The sequence below is a fragment of the Chaetodon auriga genome, chromosome 21, assembly GCF_051107435.1.
Source record: "Chaetodon auriga isolate fChaAug3 chromosome 21, fChaAug3.hap1, whole genome shotgun sequence".
NCBI lineage: Eukaryota > Metazoa > Chordata > Actinopteri > Chaetodontiformes > Chaetodontidae > Chaetodon > Chaetodon auriga.
In genome coordinates, this window is record NC_135094.1 from 7,871,313 (window position 1) to 7,890,745 (window position 19,433).

Consider the following 19,433-nt stretch of genomic DNA (forward strand, 5'->3'; position numbering starts at 1 on the left):
AGCACTGAAAATGAGAGAGGGATAAAGACGCAGAGAGATAAAAAGAGGCTAATCAGGGTGAAGAAAAGTATCATCAACACCGCCATCGTCTACCTCATCAGCATCCTCCTCGTTTCCTCTTCCCAGCCGGATCCTATTTATCATCTCTTCAAAGTATAGGGTTGAGCTATGGGGCTGATGTATTGAAACACTTTACGTCTGACCCACGATCAATGTAGTCTTGAATGCCAAGAGTTGTGTCTGTTAAAAAAAAAAAAATCTCTCATAACTGCATTCTCCCGTTCGTCTGGCTTCTGTCCAGGACTTTCAATCAATCCTTTTGGAGCGAGAACTCAGAGAGAAATTGAATTAGGTCCTGGCCGTTGAACCACAGTTTCTTAATTGGCACAGGATTAGTTCACATTGATTTGGCGTGATTGGAGTCCCGTAGCTTGTGTGTCCTCTTAATCACTGTGCACACCCTTTTCTTGAACCTCTGTTTGCACCAACCCTTCCCCCCCAGCTCATGTCAGTCATCCACAGCCCATGGCAATCTCGTGAATTTGCATGAAATCACTGGCCTGCACTGTTGCCACTTAACCGTAGCCTCCTCTGCTGCTGCAGCATGCACACTGTGCTGCGTTAATCAGATTTCTTGATGTTATTATTACAGCTGAGTCTTTGTACAGTATACCAAAAGGCTGATGCTCTGCCAGGTCTAGAAAATTGCCCTCTGGTTACAGAAAATGTTCTGATAGATCGCTGCTGTTAGTCTGACTGAGCAGTGGAGAGCGATGGAGTGAGAGAAGGAGCCGGGGAAAGATAGAGAGAGATTGTCTCCGGGGGAAATAAAGTGAGGACAGGAAAGAACACAGATTATGCATGAGAGAGAACAAAAGAGTGGAAGAGAGCAAAAAAAAGATCACAAATAAAGGTTGTGGGAGCAATATGCTTGGGAAGGGACCAGAAGGGAGAAGATAAGGGAGGCAGATATGAATGAAGAGTGGAGGACTGGAGCTGTGACAAGACTGTCTATTAACAGTGCATTCTCTGCTTCCGCCTCTCAAAGCTCAGACCTTGAAGGCAAGCGTCCCCGTAGATTTCAATTTATTAGACTGTATTGTATTTTCTGTGGAACTGACATGTGGAAGTGTGCGACGTTGGGGTTTGTGTTGATTTGAAACTGACACGTACGTTATGATTAAACCTCAGCTCGTCATCTCTCAGAATACGTGGGCAAGTGTTGATATGTAAGTGTTTGTAGGGATGTACATGCATCTCGGATGTGCTATCTAGTCACTGACATGATTGGATTTGATTATAGGCTCTCTGACAGGCTGCAGATGGGCATTTCTAGGTAAGGTAATCTCTCATTGCCAAACCTGTCTCTCACAGGAGTGAGGTCTAACCGAACAGTGTCAGTGTAGGTAAAAAAAAAAAAAAAAAAAAATCAGGGTTTTGCAATTTCTTAATCCAATCACAAAGAGAACAAAGCTGACAGGAACGCATGGGGTAAAATGTTATTGAGGAAGATATTGGGTGAAACTAGTTATGTGCAAATTTAGCATTTTACCTGAAGTCAAATCAGAATTGAAATTAATTTTGCGAGAAATCAGCATCTGTATTTGGTCAAAATTGTAAATGACCTTTAGCATTACCCACAGTGTTGCTACAAACATGTTTTTTATGTTTATTTAATTATGCTCTTTAAAGTCAGGCCTTTATTTTCTATATTTAGAGCAGACACAAGATCGTGCTTTTATTTTGAAAGCGCCTCGCCAATACGCGGGGTTTCCGATCTTCTATCGGTAACGAGAAAGTGTCTCAATAGAAGTGAACACGCTTTCTTTAAGTAAAAAACGTGTCTGCTAAGAGGAGGGGAGTGTGTTTTCTGAGCACCTGGCTGATAGGGGCACAAGGTTTGTTTATCGCGTTGTGTGTTGTGGAGCGTTAGGCTCGAAGTTTTATGCCTTCTATGCTTTTTATAATGTGTTTGAGTTATCGCTAGCACGAGTGCTAATTAGCGTTAGCTGACTTTCCGTGTCCATCTATCCGTCTTCTTTATTTGTTCTGCTAATGTAACGGAAGGTGTTTGTGTGATTAAAGTGAACAGTTAAAATGTTTGTCATTCAGTTAAAATGTGCATTGTATTCGTGATTGTTACGTCAGTCGTGTTACTAGTAGTTAAAATGCACATAAATACAGTATTTCATTTCATTTATATACAGAAGGATAACTATGTATTTTTTTTTTATTTTTTGTAGCTCTTACGGTGCTACACGGTGCTACACGGTGCTACATGGTGTTTGTAATAAAAAGGGTTCATGGAATAAAAAACTGTGAAGCATCAGTTGAAGAGCATGACCATCATTCAGCCGGGGATGCTACAAAAATAGCAATAACATCAATTAAAAGTTTTATTTCCTGCCATGTTAGCACCCTGAACACTTTTGGTACTGTCATTTGATTGGTCTCATATTTGTGTTGCAGGTACTGAAAATACTTCATACTTAATACTACAGTTAGCCAGCTGGGATACTGCTCGCAATTACTTTTTGCTGCTAGTCCCATCTGTGATTTAAGACCTGGACCCTGTGGGACCTGGATTCCAGCGCACCACTAGCTAAACCCCGTTTTCTCTGTAATTCAGGACCAAGTGTGCAGGAGCTGCCGATTACTCGGCAGTTGTTGAAATGATATGAACAAAAAGTAACGCTGAGTGGGAATCAGTGCTAACATTAGCAAACCAGCTAGCTTTGACCTTCTGAGTGTTAGCTAGTTAGCCTAGTATGCTAACTTCCACATTCAGAGTGAAATACAAACTTGATAGCACAATGGGTCCACCTAAATCTTAAATGTTGAAAAAGGACATGTCTTAAATCACTAATGGTGTACACAGTTTCGTGTTAGCTTGTTTTCAGGGAAAAAAAACACCTTGTATGAATGTTGTTAAGCTATGCTAAGGTCAGTAGCCCCATAGGAAAGCACAATAGCTGCAGTATCATTTTACGTCCCTACACAAAAAGTATGGAGAACTTAAATATCAGTCCAACTTTAAGTTTGCCATCATTATCATACAGCTTGTTAGGGAGGTCAACTGCATGTCTTAGTTGGTTAGCAGTGAAAATGGCAACAGATACCCTGAGGGTGAGTGAAAGGAAGCAGAATGCTGTAGTCAGACAGTAGGAGGGCTTATCCGAACTGTCAGCATCTATTCAGTCAGACTGCAAGATAAGAAACTGTGCAGAGTGATTCTTCTGATTCTTAATATAAGTCTATATTGGTTTTCGTTTTAATTTCAGACTCAGTGGGCTAACATTCACACAGTCAGACATAATGCGCCATATGTCTCCTTTACTCTTCCACTACATTCACACCACAGGTCCTCTCGCTCAGTGCCAAATTTGCTGCTCATATCTGATTGTTTTGGCTGCTGTTCGTATGTATTCTAGGATGTAACCCGTATCCTCTTCTAATATAAGCTGACAACGATGTCAGAAAGACAAATGTTTATAGAGAGACGGTGACAGAGGGTATCACATCTCTTTTAGTACCTTCAGTATGCTTCTCCGGGAAAGGTTTGCCAACTAGTTAACAGAGAAGTGAGAATGTGACTTCTATGGGTTGTATTAGTATCGACAAAAATCCTATGTTCTATGTTGCATTCTTTGTATTGTTGAGGCCACTGTTTCCTAGAGCATAGGTCAAGTGTATGTACAGTATATAGCCAAAATAGAGGGGTTTTACACCATGTACATCACACTGCATTACTATTATTACTATTACAACCTTCTTCTTGCTCCTCTCTCGCCTCACAAAGCCTCTCCTGCCTCCAGCCAGCTGATAGACCCACTAGCTGTATGGCTAACTGAGCTAACTAGCTAATGGCAGCTCGAGCGGTTACTCTGGTGATATGTTGCCCACTATTTGTTCGGAGCAACCTTTAAGATCTGTTTTTTACATTTTATTGTCACTGTGTTTGTCTCTGACAGGAGAGGTCATCAGAGTTCGCACATCCATAGTAACTTAGCTCGTTTTTCTGAAGAGACACAACCAAAATGTCCCCTGAATTATTGATTTTACCATGCCGGCAACTCCGCCTCTTGAACTGACTCAAAACTGCATTAATTGCCTCCACAGATGCATGCACGGTATATAACCACAAACACCTGCGTTTTAATAAATGACTACCTGTCATCAGTGTGTGTTTTTCACATTACAGCACTGTGAATTCATTAAGTGTGCCCTTTGGAAGTCTAACCAGCCAGGTGGGGTGCCGTCAACAACCCCCGCCTCTGAATCACGGTCTGCATTTCAATTGCAAATACTGTACTCATCTCAGTGTCCTTGTAAAAACGCCCAACACACAACCACGCATGCACAGGCAAACATTCAAGTTCACAGACACAGTGCAGAAAGTTTAACCAACCTCTGTCTGACTGGACAGCAGTGTTGAAACATATTTTCCTGTCTAGCCCTCAGGCCCAGAGATTTTTTTTTTGTACTCTCTATCTCCTTCTTGAAATGCTCTCTGAGTATCTCTCTGCCACTTTCATCCTCGTGAGCAGGAAAAAGCACAAGAGTGAGATTGCAGCCTCAGATGGGTATCCTGGTTAGTTTAATCACCCACGATTTATTCAAAATCTGGAATTATTTTAATCACACAGAGATTTGGGAGTATTTTGAATCGGATTAGAGTGTGTTTTTCTGCAGATAGATGAGATTCTACAAGTCTGCGTCTGATTCGGTGTCCGTGCATTCCTTCAGCCGTTATGTGCTCTGGCCCTCAGGTTTTCAAGGAATACTACTGTATGTGTGTAGCTGGCTGGGTTTCGCAATGATGGGATTAGGCCTAATAGAAAGTCGGGTCAGAGTGGGCCACAGCTTGCATTAATAGTTTACCTGAGTCCAAAGTGACCTGAGACAGTATTACTGAGTCATCACTAGTTTATGTGTTAGTGTGTGTATGTGGGGGAGGGGGAGGGGCGGGGTTAGAGGCTGTTGTGGACTGGCAGAGCTAAATCTAAATCCTCCTCTTTTCCGTCAATAATTCTCTGCTTTTTCACAGCCCCTCTAATCCTCTTTCTGACATGACTCACCTCTGTTTATCACCAGAGTGCCCGCATGCCTCAAACAATCAGGCAAAAGTGTGCTAACAGTGCGTTTGTGTGCGCGCGTGTGTATATGTGTGCATGTGCCTGAGTGTGACTTTCAATCTGTTCTGATCTTGATCTTCAACTTGATAGAGGTCCTAGCCTGTGCGTGTGTGTGTGTGTGTCTGTATGTGTGTTTGCTGGCAGATAAGGAATCGCAAAAGCAACTTCTGAGTTGATGCTATGAGCTCCCGCTCCACAAATTCCATCTTTGACCAAAATAAGCATCAACATCAGACCTGCAGCTGGCTGGTGTGAAGTCATGCTGCTGTGAAATGTAATAAAGCATAGAGATAATCACTGCTTAAGTTTGAATAATGGCTCTGTATAATGGATCTGTGCTACACCAGTGTAGAGATTATGCATGATGCTGGCCAGGCAGGCAGCCCACTGCTGCTGCTGCTGCTGCTGCTGCTGCTGCTGCTGCTGACTCAGTGCAAGCATAGCTGGGGCTTGGGGGGTTAATGCAGCAGGGCCATGGGCTGATCCACAGCCCATCCTCATCTGCCAAAACTTCAAAGGATGCCCTGACAGAGTCTAAATCGCCATCTCCTCCGTCCAGGCTCTGCAGAACGCTTCCCCTCCCCCTCAGTGCACAGGTCAAACTGGGCCTCATCTTTTATGTATCGCTTACCTCATTGATTGTGCTCTAAGAGATTCATGAATACAGAGGGACCTATTTCCGTATCACACTGCAGCATATGGAGGATTTTTTTTTTTTTTTTTTTACAAGAGGGAAAATTTCTCACTTGTTTGTACAGCTCTCGTTTTATTTCCCTCTCATTGTTTCTGTTTCTGTTCTCCTGCGCTTCTCATCCTCGTGTTATACCTTCTGTCTTATATCTCTCGCTGTGCATCGCTCTCCCCGACTTCCACTTATTTTGCATAGAAGGTCGCAGTCATTTCCTTTTTTGACAGACCTCTTTTTTCCCCTTTTTTCAGTATTTATTGTTCACTCATGAATTATTCAGATTGCAGATAGCAAATACAGTGAATTTGAGAGCTGCAGTTGACTTACAGGAAGCCTGCTGGAGATGGGCACTTCAAACAAGTCTTCGTCAAGTCAAATCCCCCCCCCCATCCATTTGTCTCTGTACCTATGCTCAAGTGATGTGTGTTATGCACCCCAGCAGAGTGTGAAATTGAAATTCTCCCCTTGCAGATGTGACATTATTGACAGAGGAGAGTACACATAAGATGTAAAATCACATCTTTTACTGAAGTCATTCTTCACTTGAAGCTATGAAGCTGCTCATTTAAAGATGATTTTCCCAGTCTTGACAATGTTCATATCAGCATACTATCAATATTCGTAATAGTGAAGGCTGCTGTGTGTTGCAAAAGGATCAATTGCATTTTATAAATATTCTTAGATTGTGGTTGACCTTTGGAAGATGAGGTTCTCAGACCTGCAGTCTGAGTGGTTTTGAGATATAGAGCTTCAAAGTTTTCACATCCTAGATAGCAAAACTGAATGGAGTGAGCACCTCTATTATTCTTCAAAATAACAAGCACCTTAGACACCAAGTATAAAATATCAAAATCCTAGTGCATTTTTAAATAGGGTTTTATAGATCAGATGAGTTGCAGACAGAACCATCTGAGAACTCATTTAGCACCAGTTAGCATCGGATCACTAAAATGTTCAATAATTCAACAGCTAGAAACCTGAATCCATGTCAGATTCCTGCATATTAAAAGTTTGGACTTGGCTGTCATCTCTGAAGTAAACACAGTGACTTTGAGTTACTGATACTAACATGACTTCTTGCTAAGAAGCATTAGCATTAGCAGCATAATGACAGTTTGTAAGCTAGCTGTTAAGCATGATACCTAATGGTAAAAATCAGTACAAATGACCCTTGATTTCATTGACGTTTGCATGTTTTCAGTAAAATCATCGCATTTCAAACATCAGATTAGGATCTTTGCAGAATTGTAACAAAACTAACTTTGCATAAACTTTACATTGTAATACTTTGGTTTTATTGGTATTCCTTGTCATTGAAGCCCCCCAGAGTATCAGTGCCCTCCTTCTGACCTGTGCATATGAGTGTGTGCAACCTGTTCCAACCAAGTCCCACCTGGCGAGTGTCGGACAGACCACCATCTGTTCTGTGCCCCTACTCTGAACTACCTGCCACCTCCTCTTCATCACCTTCCTGGGGTATCAGGCAATGGATGCTCTCTGGAAAACTCATTTCCAAAGTGTTTCAGTGCGCAAAGACTCAAACGCACAATAATGAATCTGGTCTGATAGGTTATTACAAGGGAGAATGATAAGAGATGTGTCTCAGAGCTGCATGTTTCATAAGTAAACCTTTTTCCTGTGAGGAAAAACTCCTCAACAACATAACGGGCCGCTGCTATATGCTTAAAGATGTGGGAGCAGAGTGCTCGTGATCTGCTTTATTGTAAAGCAGTGTGAGTCACTGCCCTGAGACAAAGACTGGTTTCACCCTCCCTCAAAACACCTCAAGGACTTAACACGCCAGATTTAAAGACGCTCAAATAGGCTTAAAATGAATTTCCTCCCCTTATCTCCTCTTTCTTCTTGCCGGCAATGAATTCTGCACATGTCCCCTCCCTCCTTTTCGTACCGTTTCCCTGAGATGTTGCTTCTCAAAAGACAGGGTTTAGGATCAAAACCAACATGTTGGTGCTGTGATTTTACAGCCAAACAAAACTGGGCTTAGCTGATTATGCACACAGCCATTTTAATGTCTTTTAATCCACCCTCTCTGGTCAATGAAGATCAAAGTTTTCCATTTTCTTCTGGGGTCTACTTAAAAGCAGAAAGGGTTTGTATATTTATTTCTTTTTTTTTTCCCCCCTTCCAAAGAGGCGCTGTGCTGTCCACCATCCCCCAGCATTTTTGCAGTAATAGCAACACTGAAGTGAGTCTGGAAAAAGCACGGGGAGCAACAGCACAGCATGAGCACATGGCACATGGACCAGCACATTAGCCACCAGGGCACCACAGGAGTGTTTTGATTTGTTGTGACGTATTCTCACCCATGGACTCTGCCTTTATTCACTTCAAGGTGGAAAAATGTGCACGCACGGAGGTGGAGGAGCCTGGAATTAAGCACAGGAGGGAAAAGATGCCGAAGATGAGACAATAAAGAAGGTGAGTTACTCTTCTCTGCATGCTTGTTCTCCACTGGGTCATTATAATACCTTCAACACTGCTATAAGTAGCTTTGGATGCAGCTTTTATTTATGCACAGGTCAGTGAGTGCCTATAAAGATGGTTTCACTGAGGTAAAGCAGTACATAAAGAGTCGCCTCGACATATATAATGTCAGCTATGTTAAGGCTGCCTCTGAATGCTGTCAATTTCCACACTTGCACAAAAGGCAAAAAGCGACTTTTGCCTCTCTGCTTCTGCTCTCTGTGTCACTGCATGTTTGCCCACAGCAGAGGGTATGTTATATTTTACTTTAAGCACTTGTTGAACAAGCAGAACACAAACCTGCAGAAATGTGACGTCTTCGGCCAGTCTGCCTGCAGTAACTTGCTGCCTCTCTTAATACACACGCAGTTTGTATTGCACAACCAAATTTTATGCAAATGTTGAGCTTTATCCTCCAGAGGTAACACAACATCAATTATATGGAAGTGGTTTAACAAAGCACTAAGATGGTGTACAAAATATGCCATCAGTCGATACCATCCCAGCAACCACACCATTAGTTTAATAAGTTTCAAAGCAAGCTAACTTGTATTGTTCTGTGAAGCTGTTATGTTCACATTTAGATGTTATTCAATATATTCTTCTATCTATATTCTTACATATTCTTATAACTTAATATCTTCTTAACCAAGCCATGTTTTCTCAGTTAAAGGACCAGTGTGTAGAGTCTAGTGCCATCTAGTGGTGAGGTTGCAGATTACAACCAACAGAATACCACTCGCCTCACCATCACTTCTAAGTGTGTTGGAGAACCTGCGATGGCTGTGGAAAAAATGCGAATGGCGCTCTTTAGTGTCAGTGTTTGGTTTGTCCGTTCTTATGCTCTGGGCCTTTCAAATGTTTACATTATGTTATTGTGTTTTTTATGTTCATAAACTGTATTCTGAAGTTTAAATAATGGACCATCTGGTTTTCATCTTAAAGCTTCAGGATGCCCTTCAAACTGGCAGCATTATTAAATTATACATTGTGACAAATATTGATATTGATCAATATGGAAAAGATACCGTGATCATATGTTTAGCCACAACACAAAGCCCTACCTACACACTCACAATTCACCATTTACCTTTTGAATGCAGCCCTCTGTGCACCAGCTATAACCTTTTAGTACACATCTGTAAACACATCTGTCAAGGCTGACAGCCTACCATCGATGGCAGCAGAAACGAGACAGAAAGAGACACAATCGCTGAGCAGAGCGACAGAGAGGCGTACGACAAAACGGGGATGGCGGAAAGATGCAGAGATGAGACGAACAGACGAAAAGGTTTCGCAGAGGCTGTTTGGATGAAATGTTTTTTTTTTCCCGCTGTTGTAATAATAACTGGTGACAGAGCAGATGGCGGTGGTGAGATAAACAGTTTAAGAAGTGCGTAAAAGTGCTTAATAGCGAGTAAAAGTGCTGAACATGTTTAGCGTGCCAGGCATAAGTCAAAGCACTCTAACAGTGTTGTGCAGACGACAAACAGGAGGGAGGGCAGGGGAGAGGAGTTATTTTTGTCCTAAGAGACAAATAAAAACAGTACTAGCATTATAATCTGGCATCATCATCATTGTGTTACTATTTGCACTTGCTAGTGGATGCTGTATACTACACTACAGCCACAGTGTATGCAAAGGTCCAGTCTAGCTCCAGTCTGTGCCTCTTATGTAGTACTATTACCATACACCCAGAGATCTTCAAACAATCCACTGTTTCCACAAATTGTACTGTTATATATTGATGTTTCTTCACAATACTTAATATTTTTATACAAAATAAAGCGTTAAAATAGTTGAGGTTTTTTTTTTATATGTGTGTGGGCGGCTCATTTTCATCCATATGGTTGAAGCGACCCTTGAAATGTGTTGCTGTTAAACAGCATCTTGGGTTTTTCAAAGATCACCTCAGAGAATCTGCTGTGACTCAAATGTAATGGTAATGCATGAGAGGCGCAGACTGAGGTAAGGGCTGACCACGGTGTTTGCCAAGTTTTTACTGCAGTTGGAGCCCAGGCATTATTACTGAGATGTCACCCAACACTTTGACATTAAACAGTGCTTCTTCTCTATACGTACATCTCTGCCTCAGCCTTGCAAACTGTTGGCTAGTTGGTTTGTTTACAACGCACAGAGCTGATGGCAAACAGGAAGCGGCTGTGTGTCGATAAACTGTGGAGAATGCTCCTAAAATGCATGTAACACCAGCATAACCCTTGTCTTAATCTTAAAATGCTGCATTCAGAGCAAGGCCTAATGCAACACAATCTGCTGTTTTCATGACCCATATCAAATCAGGAATATTGTCACAGTCAGTGTTGTAGTCAAAGGACGGATTTGTTGCAGTGCAATGTGCAGAGCTCTTATACTTACCAGAAATAATTCAGAATAACAGATCTTTTTTTTTCCAGAATAAAAGTGTTCATCTTAATTACAGCAGCTGCAGCTGAGTTAGGATGGAAATTGTGCATCGTCATTGCCATGAGTGGTTAATATATAATCACGCCTGGGATCCCTTCTCAGGCTCAGTTCTGGTAGACGAGCCAACCCTGAGGCCTGGGGCCACTGCCAAAAAGCTGGATTTACAGCGAGCACAGCTTACCATTTGAAAACGTATCATTGCACTGACTCGTGTCATCATGGAAGGTTATTTGAAAAGAAGTAATGTGGTTTACAAACAGACCTTAAGCCAGTGTGTTCAGTATCCCAGGGAAGGATTCGGCAGGCAGCGGGATAAACAGGTTGATAGCTGAGGCTGCATCACAGAATTCCCGCTGTGCAGCCACACTCTTCAATTTAACAGTTTTTTTCAAATACAGAAATCTTGATGTTATCCTGTGCAAACAACATTTTGGGTTTCCAGCATCAAGCGGTTTTCTGTGGAGTGTGTTTATGGAGATTAGGTAGCAAACGAGTGTGTAATTAGGCGCGATCAGATGAGGCAAATCTTGGCCAGTGGGAGGAGAGCCATGGTGCTGATACTGGCAATCGCAGCAGAACAGAACGGACACCCGAGGTTGGGTTGGGAAAAGATAGAAGAGGAATGATTAGAGAGACGAGTTGTAGGTCGGGAAGAGAGGGAGGAGAGAAGAGGAATGTGCTTTGGGATGGAACAGAGAGGAAAGCTGACTGGAACGACACCCTAAACTGACTGGACGTTACGTAGCACAGTGAAATCACTCACAGGTGCTCGTCATCCATACTCACAGGTTACAATGCAGAGCTCGGATTGAGCTAATCTACTGCAGCCAGCGTGCAAGCAGCACATTTGTTCAGCTGTGGAGCTGTGAGGCAAGGTGTTGTGATTCATTTCTCCCTCTGCAGGAAACCAAAGAAGAGGTTTATCGAGAACACAGATTGGCATACACAGGTTGCAGTGGATGATTCTAGCAGTGACGGTGTTGTGTAACAGTTTGATGTGATCGTAAAGCACCGAGCACGCAGAGGAGCTTGTGCAAAACACCAATTGTATAACTTTAACTGTGACATTTAAGTGATAGCAATCACAAATGTTCATTAATCCATCCAAGCTTTCAGCAGCTCTGTAAAAGGTTGAGTGTTTCAGAATGTTTTTATGATTAAGGTATTAATGAGGTCTTAATATGTTTTAATATAGAGCGCTGGGAAACACTCAGCTAGAACTTCCTTATCTATGAGCCTCCCCAGTCCATTAATTCATAATAACACATTTGCAAACTAAATTTAAAGCCTTTTTTTTTTCTACCTTTCAAAGACTAATTTAAGATTTCTTTGTTGCAGAAATGAGAGTCCTCCTCGACCGCGGTTGAACGTTGCCCTTGATAACATCTAATATTCAGAAAGTCAATGTTATTTAACCTAAGGTGTGTCACCTCAGTATACCAGTAAGTCGGAGGCCGTTATCTGTGTGTACCTGAGCAAATTATGAAACGGGAAGCTAATTTAACTTGCTCAATGAGCGGCACATTTCACAGTTCATTTGGCCGTTCATGAAACACTCAACAGCAAATCACCTTTACACCCTCAATGCTTTGTTTCCAATTCCAACACTTAACAGTGCTGAGGCGGCGAAGGAAAGACATTTATTTGATGTACTTTTTAGCACGCTGATCATATTAGCATGAAGAAGTTATCATTTCCGTGAAATGATTTAATATTCAACCTTGCACTTGAAACAAACCCACCTAGTTTCTTCCCTTCCAGCTGAATAGCAGATAAAGCTTTTAAAATTAGCAAATCACTTAGTCGTGTTTTAAATAAAGATATGAATAACATTACATTTACTTGATCTGTGTGCTCTTTAGTCCAAACAAGAAAGGCTGCCTATAATATCACCATCTATAACAGCCTGTAAAGTGTTCATTTTAATTTGCTCTCTCCACGCACGCTCAGTGTTTGACCTTTAAAATAAACAAACAGAACATTCTTGAATCAAATAGTAGAACTGAGCTGAAAAACACTCACTTGTGAAGCGCTGTCTTGTTTCTAGCTTGAGCAGGGATTGATTTGAGTAACCTTGAGTGCACAAATAACATGTAATATCTTAAACTGGGAGTTATTTTGCTTTAAAGATATTAACTCATATAATTCTGGTCAGTCGGCATGAATCATAAACGAGGGAGAGCTGAGCAGCAGCGGACGTGAACATGCATCTGACGAACAACCCTGTGCTGTGCTCGCTTTGTGGTGCATTACTCGATTTCTCATCTCATGTCTCTTTTCTTGATGTCTTTCTCTTTCATTCACTCCTCTTCCATTTTAATGCCATTATTTATTATAGATGCAGCTGAACGCTGGCCCCTGAATGACATAACATGTTGACCGGAGCGACCCGCTCTGGGAGCAGAAAGCCTGAATTCCTGCTGAAGGGAAACGGTCTCAGTAATCTGACTTTAGCAGCACTGGCCCCGGTCTTGAGTCTTTGACAGACGCTGGCTAAACCTGGGTTGACAGGGGACATAACTGAGTCCATTTTGATGACATAAGCCTTGCTGATTCCATTTAACTGGGAATTTTCATGCCCTCTCCGTTTCGCCAAGTTCTGATGTGAGGTCAGCTGGGAGCTAGCCGCTAACTGTCAGCGTGCAGCGCTCACCTGGTCTGACACCTGCTCTCCGTGCAGGCAGCATGTTTGGTTGAGGCTCAAATCCCCAGAGTGTGCAGGGAGAGCTGGAATTATGCCTCCTAGCCTCTGTGTGAGCGTGTGTGTGTATGCATCTGTATTTGTGATTGCTTTCCTTGTGTATGTGTGTGTCGCATTGGATATGCGTCCACCGGCACTCATGCGAGAAGACAGCGGGTTAGACCCCCTCCGCCCCCCCACCCCACCCCTCTTGCTCAGTTGGATCTCACTCCCAGATCTGTCAGGCATCTGTTGACGTGTCCTCGATGTGACACGCCACCCACAGTGAAGGAGAAGCACAAACGATCCAGCTTTCTCTGCTCGTTTTACCCGAGTACCTCTGGTAACCAGCCTGTGACCTCTGCCTGCAGAAGTTAAGCAGATAACCCATTAGTCTTAGAGATGGAGTCGAGGTAATCTCATCAAAAGGCTTCAGCTGGTCGTCAGCCCATTATGTAAAGTGTTTCCCCAAAAGAAGCAGACGGCTAAATCTGCTTTTTTTTGCACTTTTGTTCGCTATTTTTTTTTCCAGCAAGCTTAATTATTTTCTGAGCTGCGGGGAGTTTCATTCCATCATTCTATGCAAATCACAAATTATTGTTTGGTATTAGGCTTCGCCGGCACTTTGTTACAATACTTAATCTTTATTTAGCACATATTGTCTAATAAAAGTTTAATACATTGTAGTCAGTAGGTATTAGTAGTAGGTATTTGGACTATATCAGCTAAAAGCATATTAACACATTAGCTGTATGCACTTAAGGTCAGCTCTGTTTCCTGACATGTAATTAACTGTAGAATCAGTTGCTTGAAATCACCTGACACTCTGGACGCCTCTGGCAGCACTTTGATGCTAATGCTGCCTGGCAGTGGCAAGTGACTGTACTGTGCATACTGTACAATCAAAGCGCGCGGTGCTGAGCAGTGAGCAGCGACTGTGACTCCTTACATTTTTTTTTTCCTCATAAAACAATACGAATGCTTTGCAAGTCACATGCAATGAGGCCTCACATTTTTAGCGAGTAGGCACAGGATTAGAAAAAACAATCATCACGTGAAATGCACAGTGAGGCAGTTTGTTTTGTAAAGTTTAATTGTCCGTGTTCAGTTGATTTGCGCTGCCTGGAAATAGCAGCTATAATGAAGCCTCAGCAGCAGCAGCAGCAGCACTCTTATTATCAGCTACAAGTGCGCGAACACAGGAGAAATGCCACAAGGAGGAAACAGTTGCGAGCCTTACACTGGCATTAGCAGCATTAGCAACTTTTTCACATGTGGGTCATGGCCGTGGCTGATGGATGAGGCTACACACACACACACACACACACACACACACACACACACACACACACAGCTTTAACTCTACAGGGTGCGTTTTAGTTATCACCGTCACAGCACTATGCCACTTCCACGTAGTCCAGGATTAGGCGCCCCAGATTTCACAGCTCTTAAGAGAGAATGTAAACATGAAGGTTATTATTCTGTGCGGGTGCAGATAGAAATGTGCATATCCAAACATATGCGGATGTCTTTTTTCTTCTTAGTTTGTGTGTTGGCAGGCTTAGAGTAGCTTTTTGAATGTTGTGGTGGCCCACTTTAAGAGGAATTGTGATAAAATGCATATTAAGGGAAAGGATTGAGGCATTTCATTTCCATGCCATATAAACTCATGATTAAAATGTATTTTTTTGTCATTGTAGTGCAAAACCATAAACAATAAAGGAAATGTTGAAGTCTATCCCATATGTTGTTCTCACCACTCATGTAGAGAGGGTGACAAATTAGACGAAAACCCCACAAAGTATGTTAATAAGCCACCGAATCAGCTTCAGTATTTCTCGGTATAGATTTTACGTGTGGCTGGAACTCTACAGAAGCGCATACTGTGCTGCATAAAATAGCCAGGTTGTCATTTAGCCTACAAAACCTGGTGTATGCAGCCATTGCTTAAAGGTCCGATGTGTAAGATATGGCCAGAATTTTAGGTTAAAATGTTCAAAAAAATGAACATTATCGACAGAATGTAAAGAATAACAATTACGTCAAAGATATCTATGTATTGTGTTGTAGAGGTATCCACTGAAGTTAGCGTGCTAACCAGCTAGCTTCAGCCTATCCAGTCTTGTAATACCACTGTATTCCTCAAGAAGCAGCAGTCACTAGCTGCATGGCCAACTGAGCTAACAGCTAGCAGCAGCTAGTAGCTTTAGCCAAAAATAGCTGGAGCAAAGAGTGTATATTAAGCAGCAGTTAGCGGTTACCCTGGGGATATACTGCCCCCTGTTGTTTGGAGCAACCTTTGACATTTGCATAGTAATGTTAGCATGTCTGTTTCAAAATCTCCCACAGGTGTTTATTTGGGTTGAGATATTGTGGTGTGTGAATACCATACCATGTGGTTTGCTTAATTTTCATATTCATCAAACTGCTCAGTGACCCCTTGGACCCTACCGATTGGAGCATTGTCATCCTCAGTAAGATTAAGTGGAAAAGAAATTTTTCAGCATAGCGTTAAGGTAATTACAACAAAGCCACCAGACCCCCTCATTCATTCTTTCTTTACTCATTTACTCAGGTTTGTCGCTCTTCTGTAGTGCATACTGTGTGTTTTTTAGTCCATCCAACAGTTCAGTGTCAGTGGAACACTACAGAATTTGTCAAGTCACCCAAATGTCTCAACACTTCAATATTTTTACATCACATTTCTCAGAGATAAGTCCCTAACTATACTTTTTGTGTTATTGATCAACATTTCTGTCTCTAAAAATAGATGATAAGACAGGGGCTTCACCATTTTTCACAATTTCCCTGCATGTCCTGTGGATACATGAAGCTATAAAGCACAAGAAATGGCTACTTTTGTTGCCGTCCACACATATCTTCCCAGAGCGGTTGGTACATATGAGTTCTCATTAGCTGGGGTGAAAACACATTGTCTTCCACAACGAAATCCATTTGTTTCCATGGCGATGCTGTCCTCCCTTGTCCAATTTCCTTGCCTGCTTTTTTTTATGGATAGCTGTATTGAACCCCCCCCAAAAAAAAAAAAAAAAACTGTTTATTGGTTTTGTGTTCATTTTGAATAAACAGAACAAAATTTTAGAAATCCCTCCCATCTCCAATAATACATTACTGGTAAAAAATAGAAACTTAACAAGCATAGTATTAAATATAAACAAGTAATTATCTGTGTGTGTGTGGCTGTGTATTCCTCACACTGTGGGGACAAATCTGTTTACACAGTCACATTGTGGGGATTCGCCTTCCTTATGGGGACAAAAGACAAGTCCCCAGAATGTAAATTATTAAATTTCAGGGTGAAGACTTGGGTTAGGTTTAGGGTAAGGCTTCGGGTGAGGCAAGTAGTGGTTATGGTTAAGGATAGGGTAAGTCTGAATGTTAGAAATGGATGTAAGTCTATGTCATGTCCCCAAAAGTGTTGAAAGCCTAACATTCGTATGTTTGTATGTTTGCATGTATGTATATAGATATACATATGTATATATGTGTATATATACAAACATGTGTGTGATATGTGTGTGTAAGAAATAACATCAAGGTTGTACAATCCAGTCATCTCCCTATTCACAACCACGTTACTCTTGCTGTGATACAAATCACAGGTTAACTTAGATTAACTGAGATAGCATTAAATCCTTGTCTGACCAAAGGTGTCTACATCTACTGTGTTGTTTACAAAATCAAGAAAGGCATCCACATCTTATGAAAATCCTCACCTTTACTTGTCAGTTTTTCTAATGCCAGACCGCCTTAACTACACCTTAATCCATTGCCTAGAATTAGGTCTTTGGATATCCTTCCAGTTCAAGTTGGCCTACATGGAGATATTCACTGTAGAGAAGTCTGCCCTCTCTCAAATATAATTGAAGTAGATGGTACTGGGCTCGTGTTACTCAAAGAGCCAAAGACAGAAATTATGACCCTCTTACTCAAAATAACCCAGCGACCTTGTTGTTCGCAGTTTCATGTACTATTTTCTTTCTACCGAACTACACCCGCCAACCGTATCACTGCAGAGAAGGAGGCGTGCATCTTCTCATTGGAGGAGAAGCTTGTGCTCGTTGCGATTGTCATCCACACCTGAGATATGATATTAACTAGCAGTAACAGTTTGCTATAAACTAATCTCCACAAACTGGCAAGTCTGAGTAGATGCACGCTTCCTTCTGCACTGTGATCCAGTCGGCAGGTGCAGTTTGGTAGAAGAAAATAGTTCCTACATGAAACTGCCAGCAACAAGGTCTGTGGAGTAACTGGGTCATGATTTCTGGACGGACACATTGCTGTTGAACACACTTCTCTGCTTCCATTAAATTGGAGAGAAAGCGGACAGAAGTCAGCATCTAGATGGATAAACAGCACTACAGGTAAGAGGGAAAACATGCATTTTTGATTCTGGGGGGAACTCTTCCTTTAATTTGGCTCCCCGGCAAAAACTATCATCCATAATCAGTTATCCCCGATACGCGTATCGCCCTTGCAGCATTTTAACCAGTTTGTTTTATCTATAATTGAAAGCAGGAAAATTAACTTTGTGAAAAATGTCGCCTTGAAAGTCAAAAACAGTAAATCACTAGATTGATGTTGTGGTCCGCCACCAGGAACACTGCGTTTGATAACACAGGCACAAGGGCTGCCACTTTTTCTAAAAGTCAAGTTTGAACAAATCGATTTGAACGCAGCCCACGTAGCCTATCCCAAAATACACTGTAGGATTAGCATTGTTCTGGTAAGCTAACATTAGCATGTAGCGGTTGCGTTTTACAAAGTTGCCAAACAGCCTTAGCTTAGCCATGATTTTTCCTTCTTTTATGTTGAATCCAGACTACTTCCACACATTACTTACTTCTTACTACTACGACTTACTGCTACAGATGGTTTCATGTCATGATTATCAGATTAGCGCACCTTTTTTCCTGCGTTTGCACTAGCGAGACAACAACAGCAGCTTAGTTTAGCGACAGGGCCCACTGCTTGAGCACAAGTCACTGCCTGCTGTGCTTATAAACCATGAATTTTGAATTAAAATGGATCATTATCGAATGAGTATTTAACTTTTTCCCCATGTTCAAATGGTTGAGCAAATTTCACATAAAAAGAGACACCTCGAACAGCTAGCAGGAACATATAGTGCTGTATAGGCTAAGAGGTGGATAATGTTAAAAATCCAAACATCAAACTAAAGTGCATATTGGTTTAGTTTGACAGGGTTTCTGTGTCTCATTTTAGTGTAAGATGAAGCTCAGAATTTATCGAAGTCCTCTGAGAGATCACATGACTGCCTTATATACAGAATTTTATATCTAACTGTAAATGGTAGCCTTTAATATGAACAGACAGGAGCTGTCTTCTTTATCCTTGATTCCCACTGTATGCCCATGATGGATTCAACCTTAAGCCTCACAACGGCAATCTCAGTGGAGTCTTGGCCTTTTGTTATGAGTCAAAGCCAAGTTTCAGATCCACTGAGTTCAATTTTTTTTCCTTTAAAGATCAAGGGATTCATGAATGAGTGCCTTCATCTTTATGGAAAAAGAAAAGGAGGCTTTTCAGCACAGCGGTCTGTACTCAGAACTTTTCTGATATTTTATTGCAACTCATGTATTTCTATGTAGAGCGTCTGCGTCAGTCCATCATATGAGATGGCACTTTGGGATCGAGTTATGGCTCGAAATTATGCACATGTAACTTTCCAGTGAATGAAATGTTTTTTATCCATTTAAAGATTAAAGATAACTAAGCATATCAGATACGACATGTACAATTAATGTAATTTTAAAATGCTTTTGCTGAGCTGTACATAGAAATGCACTTGGAAAACCGCCTGACATAACTTTAAAATGACCTTCACATCCCATGCTTGGTTGCCTCCATTGCTGCATTTTCAGCAACTCTGTGCACTTTTCTGTGCTGTTGAAGTTCTGCAAACAAGTAGCGTTCGCTTCAGTGACAGCTCTGCCTGAAACAAAAAAAAACAAAAAAAAAACAGGCTTTCTCTAGA

The 19,433-nt window shown here is 41.6% G+C and overlaps 1 protein-coding gene across 1 annotated transcript in view; it reads left to right on the forward strand.

Moving 5' to 3' along the window:
- Positions 1-19,433, forward strand: part of dlgap1b (discs, large (Drosophila) homolog-associated protein 1b) — a 91,583-nt gene that overhangs the window by 23,917 nt on the left and 48,233 nt on the right. Inside the window, exon 2 of the mRNA XM_076721450.1 lies at positions 8,177-8,262. The gene's annotated coding sequence lies outside the window, so the exon portion shown is untranslated. The remainder of the gene's footprint in view (positions 1-8,176; positions 8,263-19,433) is intronic.